This window comes from Meles meles, chromosome 3 (genome assembly GCF_922984935.1).
Source record: "Meles meles chromosome 3, mMelMel3.1 paternal haplotype, whole genome shotgun sequence".
Lineage (NCBI taxonomy): Eukaryota > Metazoa > Chordata > Mammalia > Carnivora > Mustelidae > Meles > Meles meles.
In genome coordinates, this window is record NC_060068.1 from 17,735,619 (window position 1) to 17,748,278 (window position 12,660).

The 12,660-nt window shown below is 41.5% G+C and overlaps 1 pseudogene; it reads right to left on the bottom strand.

Moving 5' to 3' along the window:
- Positions 1–9,503: 9,503 nt before the first annotated feature.
- On the bottom strand, positions 9,504–10,461 carry LOC123939144 (annotated as a pseudogene).
- Between the last annotated feature and the right edge of the window lie 2,199 nt (positions 10,462–12,660).

Consider the following 12,660-nt stretch of genomic DNA (forward strand, 5'->3'; position numbering starts at 1 on the left):
ATAGAGGTGTTATTGTAGGTAAGATAAGTCAGTCAGGGAAAGATAAATACCATATGATTTTAGTCATATGTGGAATTTAATAAATAAAAGGTTAGCACAAGGTAAGGGAAGGAAAAATTTAAAAAAAAGGAAATCAGAGAGGGAGGAAAACCATAAGAGACTCTTAACTGTCAGGAACAAACTGAGGGTGTTGGAGGGGATGTTATTGGGGAATAACTGAGTGACAAGCATTAAGGAGGGATGTAATGAGCAATAGGTGTTATGTGCAAATTTTGAATCACTGAGCTCTACCTCTGAAACTAATAATGCTGGATATGTTAATTAAAATTAATTCAAATTAATACAGTTGATTTAAAAACTCTGCTACTGAGTTTTCTTTAAAATTTGAGGTACATAGGGGAACTTGTAATGCCAGTAGTTCTTGAGGTTGTAAATGATAGCATGTTGTGAGAATATATTGCTCTACCTTGACATTGGGCTCTCAATCTGTTTTCTAAAGAAGGATACTGGTTTGAAGGTGATCTTGTGAAGATATAATGAAGAAATTTGAAGAACTGCCTTAATTTTCACTTTAGGGAGAAATAAGTGTATTTTTAAGTTCATGGGGTGAATCTGAGGTGAGCCCTACCACTTATGTATTTCATTGCAATAGTTGTGTGAATTGTAACTTAAAATACACTTAAATTCATCTTTACTTTTGCTAAGAAAATTGTTTTGTATAGCAAATGATGTACTGTGTATGTTCATATCTTCCTAGGCAAACCATTAAAAACTTGAAGTATCATTGCTTTTAGGAGATAAAGCACAGAAAGCAAACCAACATAATGATGTGACAAAGAACTAGTAAGTGGGATTGGAGACTACAACAATATTCACTACAATGCCAGCCAAGTGAAGCAGACAGTGGTTGGGGTGTTGTGAACTGACCAGAAGAGAAAACAAAAAGTGTTGGGTATTGGACTGAGTCTTGAGGTGTGGATATTGCACAGATTAGCTGGGAAAAAGAAGAGACAGGGCAGCCTAGGTCGGAGAGGAGGCTTTCATGCCTTTCAAGGAATGATTATGATTTGTTTAGAGCAAAGGAGGATTATATACACTGTTAGATTGAAACATGCAGTCATACATGCTATACCACCAGGCCCTCCCCTTCCAGTTTGGAAAATTGCTGCTCTTAAATCAATGCAAACTGCTCTTAAATCAATGAAACTCAGGGAACACTCCACAGAGGAGTACAGAACCAGAGTCCTTTCCTTTGACTTCCACTTTTCATGATTCACCTACAAGTGCATGTGCAAAAGCGATTACTTCAGGTGGCAGAGACGACATTTTGCCAATTGCAGTTTATTCAGTTATTTTAAAAATTGATATATAATTAACATGAAACATTCTATTTCTTTCAGGTGTATATCAGAGTGATATATGTATATATTGTGAAATGATCACCACTTACTTCTGGATAACAGATCTCCCAGAGTTACATGTTTCATTGTGATAAGAAATTTAAGATCTTTTGTTATAGAACCATTCAAATATGCAATACAATGTACATTATACAATCAAATATGATTAACTATAGTCATCATTAACGATGGTTCTCATGAAACCAGTTTTAACCATTTTCACAACTTACATTCTGTCTTCAAGTCACGTATATTTGTTAAGGGAAGAAGCAAGTCCTTGGTTCTATTTTCATTGAGAATAATTTTCCCTGTGGTCATAGCTTTTTACCATCAATGACAATAACTCTTTGATACATAATATGGTCCTTGACAAGTGGTTAAGGGTCTATTCAGCTGATATTGGCAGGGGTGAGTCTCTGTGGGATCAGGCAGCTGCTAAGCAGGGAGTCCCGGGGGTGATGAAAACTCAGGAAGGAAATCATGCTGATTGTGAAGGAGGATTTGCAGCTGGAAATCCCAAGGGTTCTTACTGTGAAAAAGAGGGTGCTCTGAGAACCACTGCTGGAGAGGCTGTGAGTCTGAGCAAGGAAGCAGAAGGAGCCTGTACTCTTTGGTAATGTTTTTTTTTTTTTTTTTTTTTTCTGGACTGATAATAAATCCTTGGTATGTTTTCACAGTTGGAAATTATGAAGTGAGCAAAGTAAGAGTATGTTCACTCATTCCATAGGCATTAATTTAATAGTGTCTCCCTTGGTCAAGAATTTCCTATGGTGTGGGATGTAAGGGATAAGACAAGGAACCAGATGCTGAAATGCTAGTTCAGCCCACAGGAACCTCACACTTGGGATACAGATTCAAACTGGAGACTTGTCAGTATCCCATTATAGAAGATGTAGTGGTTTATCCATGTATTTTTCCATGTTACTCAGCTTTGAGTACCTGTTGCATGCCAGGCTTTGGCATTGAGAGCTCAGTACTTTTAGTCTATGAAAATGCCCAGAATTAGTAGTCTGGGAGACAATGGTCAGTGTTGCTGAGTAGGCCCTTAGACTCTGAAAGAGAGGCATGAAAATATGATTGCCTATGCTGACAAGGGAATGATTGTGCTTCCAAAGGTTAGTGTGAATAAGAATATCTTAGTCAAGTCCATAATTGGGAAGCATTATGGTTCTACACGGGTGGCATCTAGATGACCAATGGGGGGAGTCATGCAGTTCAGGGATGACTTAGACTCATGCAGTTCTAATCACTTTCACCAGGAAGATACTTAACTTCTTCCAGACATGTGGTGTTACAGAAATGTTATATTTTAAGCAGCACCTTGTATGGATGACTGTTGTCTTCAGTGTTGTGCAATTTTCATGTTGTTTCTGTAACCAGTCTTGGCTAATGACACAAAATAAGAAAGATCGTTTTTGTTGTTGTTTGCTTGTTTCTTTTGTGTTTTGTTTGTTTGTTTTTGTTTTTCATTTTGAAAAAAATTAACAAAGAACCAATTATACCCTCTTTGGTGAAATTTCTCACTGAGTGTTATATCACAAATGAAGCGACAGTTCACCAATGCATATGTCCTTCTGAATGAGCATTAAAAATTTCTCCAAATTTCCCCCAGACTATATTGATAAGTATGTCAGTCAATAACATACACACAATAAAGGAAATAACTTATAAATCATTTTGAGAATTTATTTAGTTCATCTGTCCAGGTGCCTGCTTGCCTTATCAGACAGCTAAGTTGTTGGTCTCCAGTTTCAAAGGCCAATGATGAGGCCACTATAAAGGCGTCTGCTTGGCCGACGCACAGACATGATTTGTTGGTCTTGAGTTTGAAGGGCAGACAGTGATCCTGCTTTCCAAGTGCTCAGAGATCTGTTCTATGTTTCAAGGTCTAAGGACACATGGTAAGCCTGCTGTGAAGGTGCCTCTTTGGCCTAATAGAGAGTAAAGTTATGCGCTTTGTGAAAAACTGGTCCCAGTGAGTCTTTGACCTAGACCCGATATACTTTGTTGGTCTCTAGTTGTACAACACATGATGAATCATTTGTCCAGGTGCCTCCTTGGCCCAGGATAGAGATGAGTTTTTGGTTTCTGAGTCCAAGGGCACATAATGATCTCACTCTCCAGGTGCCTACTTGGCTGAGTACAGAACTGAGTTACTATTGATATCAAAATACAAGTGGTAAGCCTGCTGTATAGTTGTCCTCTTGACCTATCACAGAGCTGTCTTATCAGTGCCCAGATGTAAGGGTACATGGTGAACCTTCTATACAAGTTCCTATTTGGCCTACAAGAGAGATGATTTGTTGGTCTCTATGTCAATAGGCGATTGGTGAGCTGGTTCATCAAGTGCCATTTTGGCCCAGCCCAAGGCTCTTTCTTGGTCTCCATGTCCAAGGGTATATGTTGATGCTGCTGTTCAGGTGAATCGTTTTCCCAGTACTGACCTGGGATGCAGGATTGATAGATTCTTGGCACTTGGCAAGCTTGGTGTTCTCTAGACATACTTGCTTTGTGCTGCCTGGATTGGCAAGGTGTGTTATGAGGACTCCTTGTCCAACCAGTGTCTGTATGACTCATCTGCCCAGTTTCAAATGCATTCAGAAGGTTTCCACTCACAGAGTTTCTGGTGGGTTCTCTGTTCTGGGGTCTGAATTTGCCTGTGGTATACTGTGTTCAAGTGTGTGTGGTCTGTAGGCTCCTGGTTGGCCAGCAGTCTGTGGAATTAGTGTGTCCACTGCTAAGCTGGGTCAGACTGCTTGTGGTCTGAGGACATGTGTTCCAAGGACTCATACTATGTCTAGAGATGTGGTGATTCCTTCTCCCAATACATGTTTCATGAAATTTCCTCTCTTCCTTTTGTCTGGAGACATTGTGAACACCAGGATGGCCAGATGCTTAGAGCATTCATGTTCCCTGTGCTGAGCTGTGTTTGAGGGCTCTGGAATAATAGTAGGCCCAGTGTTCCCTCAGGACATGGACTCAGCTTTCCTGTGCTGAACCCAGATTTGATCCCAGAGATGTGGAACCCAGCTGAAAATCTACAGTACTCTGATTTACAGTGCCCCAATCCCATATACAAAGTGGAATGTGTCCCTGAGAAGATGGGCCATCCACACAATGGGAAATGCGTCCAGGAGTTACTGGGTACTGCTTTGAGGACTCTCAGGACCACAGAGGGGCACAAACATAAACACAAACATGAAGGTGGTGTGAGAGTGTTGGTGGGAGGCCCAAGGAAGGAGGAATTGGCAGGGTGCTTACCATGAACAGAGGAAGAGAACAGGGCAGAGAAAGCGAGGAAGAGTTATGGCTAAAACACTATCTCCCTCCTCAGTGCAACCTGGGCTGCAGATGTCCTTTTATAACAGCCCTGGTACATCACAGTGTCTTCTTATGATGTCAATAACATTCCCTATCCAATCTCCAGGGCACTTTCATGTTGGCCTTATTTGGGTGGCCAATCACCAGGCAGTTTGGATGGCTGATGACTGAAGGATTTCTTAGTGACCCTCATGACATCATTTCCTGGAAACCACGTTTTAAAGGAAACCAGGTAAACTTTCCTTCAAGTTGAAAAATTCATATGATAGGGAGATCATGGAGACCCTGAAAGACTCAAACAGTACAAAGTTAAATGTGTCACTCATTGTCATCATTCGCTAAAACACTAACACCGATGTTAATGAGGACATGGGCAATTAGACCCCATGAAAAGGTCACAGAAACATCATAGAAAGATCACAGTTGTGGGGTAAGTCAGACAACATAGCACTAGAGCAAGTGATACCCTCAACTCATCCATCACAGCTTAAATGTAAGTGGAGAAAATGGTAGGTGTTATGTTTCACACATCTTCCCACAATAAACCTAAACCTAGAAAGGACAAATCTGTGTCACAAGTCATGATCTCCTTACCTAAACGACATTCAGCTCTCCTAGAAGGGGGCAACAAAATCTAGCCTGTCCCCAGGTTCACAGCCTTAGTGTGCAGCATCCAGTCAGAAAGTTCTGGGAGAGGAGTTAAGATTGTCTCTTTCCTCAAATACAATTACATGCTTATCAGACTATTCTTAACTCCCAAGAAATCAATCAAAGATGTTATAAAACAAATTCCACAAGGCTATAAGTAAAAAAGCGACCACCATTTGGAAGGGAAGAGGTGTGGAGAGTTGATTCAGGTCTGATATAGTTGAGGACACAGTCGAGGAGAGAGAGTCTACTTGGAGAGTCTGCCACAAAGTATTATAACCACTGGGCTGCAAAATCAGAAATTTTTAAAGTCTGGATAAAGAAGATAATGCTATATGCATATAATGGAATATTACTCAGCCATCAAGAGAATGATATCTTACCATTCACAATGGTACCTAAAGACTATTATGCTAAGTGAAATAAGTTGATGAAAGACAAATGCTATAGGATTTCACTCATATGTGGAATTTAAGAAACAAAACCGATGGCAATAGGGAAAGGGAGGGGAAAAATAAGATGAAATCAGAAAGGGAAGAAATACCATGACAGACTCTTAACTAGGGAACAAATGGGGTTGTGAGAAGGGAAGTGGGTGGAGGATGGGGTAACTAAGGATAGGCATTAAGGAGGGCACTTGATTGAATGAGCACTGGGTATTCTATGCAACTGATGCATCACAAAATTCTAACCCTAAAATTAAAAAAAAAAAAAAGTCTTCAGGACCCTTCCATATTTGCGTGGTGCCAGTGGGGACTGGCACCAGAGGAAGGTCCTATTAACTACTTATAACTTTTTCTTATTACTTATTAATTAATTATTGCTTATTGAAACAGTGAGCACAGATTTTAATCTTTTAAGAAGATTATAATCTTCTTAAAAATTAGTAGAAAGTATATATGTATGTATACATACATATACATAACAGAATTGGGTTTGTCTGAGAGTCATGAGGACCCAAATGCAATTCAGATGGAACTGGCCTCACTCAGCCTGTCTTGGGGCTGCAGGTAACACTAGTCACTTGGGGAGACTCTGCCCTTCACTTCTGTGACAAATTTACTTCCAGTTCTTTCTTTGTTGATTTCCGTTTCAGTTTCCTTTGACAGCTTTTTCCTGTGTATCCCTTTGGTTGGTGTTCAGTCCTAAACCACATGATCTTCTTCTTTCACAGGGAAGCCCAGTTATCCCTCCCCCTGTTCAGAGTGCAAATTTCTGCTCCTTAATCATCTCTACTCTGAGCTTCAGAGCCTATGTATCTGGTCTGGGAGGAGACTGCTCCATCTGTGCTTTTTTTTTTTTTTTTTTTTTTTTTTTGCTTATTTTCAGCATAACAGTGTTCATTGTTTTTGCACCACACCCAGTGCTCCATGCAGTACGTGCCCTCCCTATTACCCACCACGTGGTTCCTCAACCTCCCACCGCCCCCCCCCCCCGCCCCTTCAAAACCCTCTGGTTGTTTTTCAGAGTCCATAGTCTCTCATGGTTCATCTCCCCTTCCAGTTTCCCTCAACTCTCTCTCCTCTCTATCTCCCCATGTCCTCCGTGTTCTTTTTCTTTTTTTTTTTTTTAATATTTTATTTATTTGACAGAGAGAAATCACAACTAGGCAGAGAGGCAGGCAGAGAGAGAGGAGGAAGCAGGCTCCCCGCAGAGCAGAGAGCCTGATGTGGGGCTCAATCCCAGGACCCTGGGATCATGACCTGAGCCGAAGGCAGAGGCTTTAACCCACTGAGCCACCGAGGTGCCCCGTCCTCCGTGTTCTTTGTTATGCTCCACAAATAAGTGAAACCATATGATACTTGACTCTCTCTGCTTGACTTATTTCGCTCAGCATAATCTCTTCCAGTCCCATCCATGTTGCTACAAAAGTTGGGTATTCATCCTTTCTGATGGAGGCATAATACTCCATTGTGTATATGTACCACATCTTCCTTATCCATTCATCCGTTGAAGGGCATCTTGGTTCTTTCCACAGTTTGGCGACCGTGGCCATTGCTGCAATAAACATTGGGGTACAGATGGCCCTTCTTTTCACTACATCCATATCTTTGGGGTAAATACCCAGCAGTGCAATTGCAGGGTCATAGGGAAGCTAACATTGAGATACCACCTGACACCAGTTAGAATGGCCAAAATTAGCAAGACAAGAAACAACATGTGTTGGAAAGGATGTGGAGAAAGGGGAACCCTCTTACACTGTTGGTGGGAATGCAAGTTAGTGCAGCCACTTTGAAGAACAGTGTGGAGATTCCTCTACAAATTAAGAATAGAGCTTCCCTATGACCCTGCAATTGCAACTGTGCTTTTTGGACAGAGAGTGAGAGATCACAAGTAGGAAGAAAGGCAGGCAGGGGGGAGGGAGAACCAGGCCCCTGCTGTGCAGAGAGCCAGATGTGGGACTTGATTCCAGGACCCTGAGATCACGAACTGAGCCAAAGACAGAGGCTTAAACCACTCAGCCACCCAGGCACCACTGATTAATTTTTTTTTTAATTGAAGCATAGTTGACATGAAATAGTATATTAGCTTCATATGTACATTATACGATTGAACACTTTTTTCCTTATTCTGTGTTGACCAGAAGTGTAGCTACCATTCTTTGCCAGAGACAATATTCCAATAACATTGACCATATCTCCTATGCTGTGCCTTTTATACCACGTGTCCATTCCATAATGGGAAGCCTGTGTTTCCCACTCCCCTTCACCCATTTCTCCCATGCCCCACTCTCTTCTCCTCTGAGAACTCCTTTAGCAGATCAGTTTGTTCTTTATATTTATACGTCTGATTCTGCTTTTTGTTTTGTTTTGTTTTTCATTTGTTTTGCTTTTCAGATTCCACATTGGAGTGAAATCCTATGGTATTTGTTTTTCTCTGTCTAACCAATTTCTGTTAAATTTATACCCTCTGTGTCCATCCATGTTCCAAATGGCAAGATGTCATCATTTTTGGGCTTAGTTATTTTCATATATCTATATCTATCTATCTATCTATCTATCTTCACCTATTCTTTATCCATTCATCTATTTGTTGTAATATATCACCTGCTCTTCATCCATTCATCTATTTGTTGTAGACAGTAGGAGTTATATTAATTTTTCAATCTGTCAAAAAACCCAAAAAGAAAAAGTATCACATTATACTCATATCTATGTATAGTGTGGACATATTCAGAGGACTGACATTAGGAAACCTTATTTCTCTTCAACCCCATGAGAAGTACATATGCCATAATAACACTTTTCAATAACAACCCATTAGCAGGCATACAGACATCATGATTTTACATTTCAATACATGAGAAAAAAGACATACTCCCAGCACTGTCTTTCCTCAAAACTTCTGCCTGTTTCCCACTCTAGTAGAGCAGGTCTTCACACGTGCTTTGGATACTTCATCATTTAAACTACAACAGTGGCTATATTAGAAGTCCTGTCCTTTCCATGTCCAAACTTAAATGAGGAAGTAGAAATTATAATAACAAACAATGGCTTATCAATGCGTATAGTTAAGTTTACCTGCAAAGATGTGTAAAATATTGCATGAAAGTAAAAATTAACAAGGCTATCATAAAGCAGTCTTCTTTACATTACAGATCATAACAGACACTTAACACTGTCGTTAAGTTTTACAAATGAATTATTTATATTCAAATTACAGCAGTTCCCCAAATCTAAGGAAAAGAAAATGGGTTGAGAAAGTTTCAAAGACTTTCACACCCAAGCCCTGTGTCCTCCAGCTGCCACTGGCCACAGTGATGACATACCCTGTGTGTTGTTATAAGACACAATGTCCGAATAAGCCATGTTCTACTTTTATCTAATATTACCTGTTACAGACCAGTGAATTCTTTGAGATGAAAAACAATCCAAAAATTCAGGATACAGAGCACTTTGACAACATACAATATCTGAAATTGTTCAAAGCTCTGAAAACAGTCTTTTAATGGAAAACTGAATCTTTTTATGCTCAGTTTCAACCTTGCTGGGAAAAAAAAAATAACCATGACTAATCCCTGATACACATTGTTAACCATTTGTCTGTCTTCTGTCTTGGTCAGTGTTCATGATCTAGAGCCAGACCCAGAATATTTCTCCACATTTTCTCCAAGGGCTTCTTCAGGCACAGTGGTCATTCTGCTTCTCTCTCCTTCTGTCTGGCCCCTGTGGACATGAGTATCAGGACTTGCCTATTATCTGGCAGGGAAATCACACCCATGAGCTCTCTGTTTCAGTTGTGACCAGCAGCCCACAGATATCAGCCCACAGTAATCAGCCCAGGATCCACAGCTTACTACACTTCATGACACCCTCAAGACACTGTAAGTAGTGCTAAGGGCCTGGGTCACTGTGATATCTAGGTTACTCTATGTTTTCTCAGCAACAAGGTTACTTTACATCACACTTGGAATAAATGTCTACAGCTTCTCCTGACTCATGCACCACAGTGAAGGTTGGCAACCTTCTTTCTAAAAAGATGTTCAAGGCTTTCCTGATGGAAGTGTTCTGGTGGATGAAGGGATATAGAGGTGGGTCCCAAAATCAAGGGCATCTGGGTTCTGCTTCATGAAGGTAGACTTTGGTATATCAGACATAAAATGCTGGGAAACTTCAGGATTCTTTTGAGGGTAAGTATATAAAATGCATTCCCACTGATAGAATAACTGGCAAGGCATGGATTTTTTTTTTTTTTAATCAGCAAGTGTACATCATAGAAAAGGCTTGGATCTGGAGCTATGTTAACTAAAGGCTTATGTATTTTGGGGGGCTAAGACTGCCTCCATGTTTCAATGTTATGTGCTTCTAATTCATAGATCTGTAGAAGGGGCAACTTATACTATCTCTGTGGTGTATTTATAAATGATGAAATCTCAGCATTTCTACAAAACTTTGTTTTGTACTCTCCTGCAATGGTGCTGCTGGAACAACATTGGATGCTAAGGCAAAGATGGCTCTCTAATTGGTAGTATCAGAGACAGCAAGTTTTCAAGGGGTTGGAATGGTGCAGTGATCCTTGTGTGACCTTGCGAAGTTCATGAAAACCAATTTTCTGAATCTTGTTCTTCTTCCAACTGAAATTTCTCCCACATGCTGACTTTGTGATCCAGGGCTGCAGTCTGCTGCTACCAAGAAGGAGGAGGACCAGGATCTGCCAGTACTTCTAGGCTCTTCTCTGCCCAGAGGTGTGTGGGAATCAGGGTCTGGGTGGGGGCTTTCTGGGGGTGTGGGTGGAGTGCAGAGCCACGGGGTGGTGGGAAGTTTGTGGGAGTGCTCTGGAGTGTGTGAGCATAGAGGTGCCAGAGAGGCCTTGGAGTGCATAGGCACCAGGTTATGGGCTGTGACTTTCTGGGAGGTGAAGGTGGGACTTTTGGCTAGGCAAGCGGGGAAGTGGTTGGCTGAAAGGCAGCCCTTATGCAAAAATCTCTGGGAGATACCTGGGTTGTTAACATAGCTTGGCTAGTGTAAGTCATGCTATAAGAAACATAGGGTCTTCACACAGAAGACATCCCGGCAGATTGGGTGAAGCTAAGAGCTAACTGCTGTCACAGGGCTCTTTTTGCAGAGGGTGGCTGGAGTGGAGATGTATCAGGTGCTGAGGTTTTCTGGGATTGTCTTCATGGGGTGGGGTAGCCTGGCAGTACATCTGTAACTGCAGTGGGCATGGGCAGGAATGTCCCAAGGCTCTCTGAAGAGAGGACGCTTTGGGAGATAGCTATAGCTGGGGTGGATTTAGGATGGCGGTTGTTCTCTGTGCACAGTACCCACTAGCAAGATGGCTGAAACTCAAGTGGATGAAAACTGGGATATCTTCAGCACTCTGAGTGTCCTGACAGAGTGTGAGCTATGGGATCCTGGGATTTCCACATAGGGTACTCCTTTTCAAGGCATCTGGAGGTCAAACATGACCCAGGATGTCACATACCCATATAACTAAGGGTGACCCATGCAAGATGGGAGCAGACCTGGAGTGTTCTTGGATGCTTAGCAACTGTGCCAACTCAGTATGATGTCTGGAGCTCTAGTGAATGCTGACAAGGAGCATCCCAGTGTGTGCCATGCTGGAGCTGCTTCTTGGCACAGCTGGGTTTGAGTGGGCTGGGGACCCTGGGATCAACGAGGTGGTACACCAGCGAGGATGCTCAGACCTTGCTTCTGTACATACTATCAAAGTGGAGCAGAATTTGAGCTTGCCTGTGACTTGACACAGAAGGAGATCCAACACCCCTCCTTCCCCATTGTGTTGGGGGGGGAGCTCTCAGGGAAGATCCTTCACATTCTAGTTGCTCTCTGAACTGTAGCTTGTTTTCTGTGTGCCAGTGCAGACACATTAGCTTACAGCCCACAGAACTATCCCTTCCACTGCAGTTGGCAGGCTGCTGAGGGGTGATTCCTGTGTTATGATGTCTCTGTCTCTGTTTTCTGCTGTGCAGAAGCTGTTCAGGCTGTTCTCGGTTCTTCTTCACGAGGATCTATAAATAGGTGTAGATTTGGTGTGTCTCTCGAGGAGGTGGGTTCAGTTCTCACCTTAGGTGGGATGAGTTAGGTCACCATCATGCACTCTTATATTTATAAACTTGCTCAAGTTTATTTCACTTCTCAGAAGCTTTATTTCCTATCTGTAGAATAGAATTTTTTCTCTCAGGATCAAATAGCCTCACTTATCTAATTTGCTTGGAACACAGTAGGTGCACATTAAATGCTTCTCCCTCCCCTAGTCCAACACCATGCTCTCCAAAACAAATGTCCCTTGAGTTTGCAGATAAACTGCACCTCCCCACCTCAATGTCTGAAATTCCTTTTAAAATAATTATTATTATATAATTCACCATTCAATACATCATTTCTTTTTGATGCAGTGTTCCAAGATTCATTGTTTACATATAATACCCAGTGCTCCATGAAATATGTATCCTCCTTAATACCCACCACCATGTTCACTCATCCCCTCACCCCCCACCTCTTTAAAATCCTCACTTTGTTTATTGGAGTGTACAGTTTCTCATGGTCCATCTCCCCCTCCAATTTCCCCCTTCTCCAAAAGCAAGGGAAACAAAAGTGAAAATGAACATTTGGGACTTCATCAAGATAAAAGTTTCTGCATAGCAAGGAAACAGTCTACAAAAAAGAGGCAACCCAGGGAATGGGAAAGGATATTCAAAAATGACAATAGAGACAAAGGGCTGATATCAAGGATCTCTAAATAACATAAAAATCTCAATAACCGCCACTCCCTCAAAAAAAAAAAAAAAGGATGATCAAGTTGAAAAATGGGCTGAAGACATGAACAG